Source organism: Triticum aestivum, chromosome 6B (assembly GCF_018294505.1).
Source record: "Triticum aestivum cultivar Chinese Spring chromosome 6B, IWGSC CS RefSeq v2.1, whole genome shotgun sequence".
Lineage (NCBI taxonomy): Eukaryota > Viridiplantae > Streptophyta > Magnoliopsida > Poales > Poaceae > Triticum > Triticum aestivum.
The window spans coordinates 702,517,908-702,523,353 of NC_057810.1; positions in this window are offsets into that span (position 1 = coordinate 702,517,908).

The following is a 5,446-nucleotide window of genomic DNA, read 5'->3' on the forward strand; positions in this document are numbered from 1 at the left end:
TGAGCCTTGTCCAAGGCATGGCTCGCAGCGGAAGCCAGCCACTCACCTTTGGAAAGATTGTACGATTATGAAGGCTTTTAAAAATTCCAACACATTTGACAATGATCAAGGGCCGGGCGGCAGCTCAGGGGGTGGCGGTTCTCATGGCCCCGATTATGGAGGTGGCAGTTCTAATTCCGGCTTCCAGGGCCATCAAGGTAATCAAGGCGGTTTTAATCAAGGTAACAAAGGTGGTTACAATCAACAGTCTGGCCAGGGGGGACAGCAGCAGCAGCAATCTAGGTATCAAAGTCATCCAAAGCAGTTAAACAGTGGGCAGTATCACGTTTTTACCACAAGTTTGTGCAAGCGGGATCAGAAGCTTCACAAGAGGGCAGTGAATGCCGTTGATCCGGCAGTTCCCCAATACTTGTGATGGCCTGAGCAGCCCATTATGTGGAGTCGGGCGGATCACCCGCCCCGGGTTGATAATCCGGGTCACTTGGCTTTAGTGGTGGCACCTCAAGTCGGTGGATACAAGTTTACTAAAGTACTCATGGATGGAGGTAGTAGCATTAATATCCTTTATTATGAAACCTTCCGTCGCATGGGGTTAACTGATAAGAATCTTAAGCAGTCCAATACTATTTTCTATGGTGTGGTCCCTGGTAACTCAGCATACCCGGTTTGGAAGATTGAACTAGAAGTGGCCTTCGGAGATGAGCATGACTCCAGGGCTAAGAAATTAACTTTTGAAGTGGTCAAGATCAGAAGCCCGTACCACGCTCTATTTGGACGGCCGGCTTATGCCAAGTTCATGGCACGACCGTGTTATGTTTATCTGTAGCTCAAGATGCCGGGTTACAAAGGGACTATCACAGTACATGGAAGTCGGAAGATAGCCTTGGAGTGTGAAGAGGGTGACGCGGCTTATGCTGAGTCGGTCTATGCAGCGAAAGAGTTAAAGTTTTACAAGGATAATGTTGACCCGGCTGATATGACGTCTTTGAAGAAGCCAACTACGGAGCATGACCCGGTGACGAAGTTTAAATCGACCGATGACACCAAGCTCGTTGACTTTGTTCCTGGTGACTCATCCAAGCAGTTCAGTATCAGTGCTAACGTGGATCCCAAATAGGAAAACGCACTCATCGAGTTCATCCTTGAGAATCGGGACATCTTTGCATGGAAACCTTCTGACATGCCGGGTGTACCGAGGGAACTCGCTGAGCACACTCTCAATATTAATCCGAAAATTAAGCCTGTCAAGCAATTCCTTCGTCGCTTCAATGAGGAGAGGCGTAAGGCCATTGGTGAAGAGGTGGCCCTACTCTTGGCAGCTGGGTTTATTATTGAAGTTTTTCATCCTGAGTGGTTGGCTAACCCGGTGCTAGTACTCAAGAAGAATGGCACGTGGCGTATGTGCATGGATTATACAGACTTAAACAAAGTGTGTCCGGCTGATCCTTTTGCTCTCCCTCGTATTGATCAAATCATTGATGCTACGGCAGGTTGTGAGCGTTTGAGTTTTTTGGATGCTTACTCTGGTTATCATTAGATCAAGATGGCAGTTAAGGACCAGGAGAAAACAACTTTTATTACTCCCTTTGGAGCCTTCTGCTATGTATCTATGCCTTTTGGGCTCAAGAGTGCCCAGGCGACTTATCAGTGCTGTGTGCAGAATTGTCTTCACACTCAGATTGGGCGTAATGTTCATGCCTATGTGGATGATATTGTGGTGAAATCAAGAGAGAAGGAAACTTTGATAGATGATTTGAAGGAGACCTTTGATAATCTCTGGGTTTACAATATGATGCTTAACCCGGCCAAGTGTGTCTTTGGTGTGCCCGCAGGCAAGCTCTTGGTGTTTGTGGTTTCTAACAGAGGCATTGAGGCTAACACGGAGTCTTTGGCAAAACTAAAGTGTATCAATGATGTTCAGCGTCTGGCGGGTCGTATCACTGCTTTAAGCCGATTCATAAGCCGGTTAGGTGAGAAGGCCATACTGCTGTATCAGATGATGAAGAAAAACAGATGACTTTGTCTGGAGTGATGTTGTGAACGACGCATTTGAAGACTTTAAGAGGCAGCTCGCTGAGCTGCCGGTCCTTCCTGCTCCCATTGACAAAGAACCATTGTTGCTCTACATGGCTGCTAATGCCCAGGCTGTCAGTGTGGCTGTTGTAGTGGAACAGAAGGAGGAAGGCAAGGAGTATCCGGTTCAATAGCCGGTTTATTTTATCAGCGAGTTGCTCATCGAGTCCAAGCATAGGTTTCCACATTGGCAGAAGCTTGTTTATGGGGTGTTTATGGCCAGCCGGAAGCTTAAGCAATATTTTCTGGGTCATCCCATCACTATGTTCAGTTCTGCTCCTTTGGGAGATATTATTCAAAACAGAGAAGCCACAGGGCGAGTAGCCAAGTGGGCTATCGAGCTTGGCCCTCATGGTTTAAAATATATGCCTCGCACTGCCATCAAGTCTCAAGCATTGGTGGATTTCATCAATGACTGGACAGAGTTGCAAATTCCTGAAGAGAAGCCATATAACACATATTGGACTATTCACTTTGATGGGTCCAGGCAATTGGAGGGCTCAGGGGCTGGAGTGGTTTTAACTTCCCCTCGAGGTGACAAGTTTTGCTATGTTCTCAGGTTGATGATTCCCTGTACGAACAATGCAGCTGAGTATGAAGCCTTGCTCCATGGTCTTCGGATGGCTAAGGAGATGAACTTAAGCTGGATGAGATGTTTCGGTGACTCAGAGCTGGTGGCCCAACAAGTCTCAGGTACATGGGATTCTAAGGACCCACTCATGGCGGCTTATCGCCGTGAGGTTGATGTTATTGCTGGACACTTCAAGGGTTATCAGGTGGAGCACATTGATCGCAGGAAAAATGAGGCGGCTGATGCCTTAAGCCGTCTGGGGTCTCAGCGTAAGCCGGTCCCGCCTAACACCTTGTTGGATGTTCTTCATAATCCTTCCATTAAATTACCTACAGAGGAGGATCTAGCTATTTCTGACCCAGAGGCACAACTGGTGGCGACTCTTCATGCAATCCCAGATTGGATAGTGCCCTATTTGGCTTATATGACCAGGGGCGAGTTACCTGAGGATGAAATTTGGCCAAGCAGATAACCTGGCGGTCTAAGACAATGACTATTGTCAATGGCGAGCTGCACCATCGTAGCGTCACTGGGGCGTTTCAATGTTGCGTCTCTCTGGAATAAGGTCGTGAGATTCTTCGTGAGATTCATGAAGGGGACTGTGGTCACCATGCCGGTTCAAAGTCCCTTGTGGCTAAAGCTTTTCATCATGGGTTTTATTGGCTAACGGCTCACGCTGATGCAGAGGATCTGGTCAGTAAATGTGATGACTGTCAGAAATTCTCATGACGAGCTCATGTGCCGGCTCAAGAATTGAGGATGATTCCAATTACTTGGGCATTTGCAGTCTGGGGGCTTGATATGGTTGGGACTTTCAAAAGGTCCAAGGATAAAAAGACCCACCTTTTGGTGGCGGTTGATAAATTCACAAAGTGGGTGGAGGCAGATCCAGTTAGTAAGTGTGACGCAGCTACGGCGGTTCAATTCCTGAAAAAGGTGATTTTTCGTTCTGGCTTTCCACACAGCATTATCACTGACAATGACACTAATCTGTCCAAGGGTGCCATGGAGGAGTTTTGTCAACATGGGCATATTCGACTTGGCATTTCATCAGTAGCTCACCACCAGTCTAATGGTCAAGCCGAAAGAGCCAATCAAGAAATTTTGAAGGGCATCAAGCCCCGACTTATGGTTCCCTTGCAACGGACACCGGGTTGTTGGGTGGAGGAGTTACCTTTAGTGTTATGGAGTATCAATACTACCCCCAATAGATCTATGGGTTACACGCCTTTCTTCATGGTTTATGGAGCAGAGGCGGTTCTTCCTAGAGACATCCGTCGTGACTCGCCCCGCGTGGCGGCTTACATTGAAGCTGATAATGAGCAAGCGCGTCAGGATGCACTTGACCTGTTAGATGAGAAGCGTGACTTGGCGGCAGCCCGCTCGGCGATTTATCAACATGACACGCATCGTTATCACAGCCGTCGGGTTCAGTCCAAAACCTTTCAAGAAGGTGATTTGGTGCTCCGGCTCATCCAGGATCAAACTGATGCACACAAGTTATCCCCACCTTGGGAAGGGCCCTTTGTGGCCAGCAAGAACTTGAACAACAGTTCATACTACCTTATCGATGTTCGAGAACACAAAGACTCACGTAAGTCGGAGGAGGAGACACGCCGACCGTGGAATATTGCTCATCTTCGGCCTTACTACACATGAGCCACCGGCTCCTATGATGTACATATTTTTATCATGTATATATTATGATGATTATAATAAAGCAGGGTCTCTATTGTTTTATCTTCAAATGATCATGTGACCATTGGGGGCTGATCGTATTCGAATCTAGCTTAACTCCTTTGGCAAAACTTCCTGATCGTATTCGAAACATAGCTGTTCAAACCTCTTGATCACTTGGGGGTTGGATCGTATTCGAATCATGGCTTAACCCCTTTTGGTCCGACCCTGATCGTATTCGAAGCAGAGTCGTTAAATATTTAGACCACTGGGGGTTGATCGTATTTGAATCTAGCTTAACTCCTTTGGCACAGCTTCCTGATCGTATTCGAATCATAGCTGTTCAAAAAAATTGATCATTTGGGGGCTAGGTCGTATTCAAATCATAGCTTAACCCCTTTTGGTCCGACTCTGATCGTATTCGAATCAGAGTCGTTAAAAAATGTCTCAAGGTCATTTGGGGGCTTCCTATTCAAACATAGGTGTCATTCACCAAAGAAAACATAGGTGTCGGTACCCACTTGATCGGCGCAATGCCAAAAGCCACTTGGGGGCTTCCTGTTCAAACATAGGTGTCATTCACCAGAGAGAACATAGCCATTCACTACAAAAAAAGACACATCCGTGACATTTTGGGCCGAACGAATTTTTTTTCTGTCATACATATGACACTTCTATGACGATAATTGTGACAAAACCCGGTATCATCATAGATGTGGTGGGCTCCTACTTCTATGACAAAAAATCATGACAGAAAATGGGCTTTTCGTCCTGGGCGGGCCGGAGAGGCAGCTACATGACATTCTTTGGGCCGTCCATGATGGAAAAAACCATGGTAGAAGCGAGGGGGAGGAAAATTTCGGGGAGTTGCCGGTTACGGTGGGAGGTCGGGGCCGGAGCGATGCGCGTTTCTCTCGTACGTACGCGCGTGTGTGCGAGGCATTGGCTCTAACTGAACCCGAGCGAGGCGTTGGGCTCTAACTGAACCCGAGCAATTGCACTGCAGGCTACGCGTTACTGAACCCGAGTGATCGATCGATGGCTGTTAACTGAACCCGATGGAGCGATTCCTTCGTTACTGCAGCTAACTGAAGCCGATCGATGCTGCCTCTGGGATGAACAGTG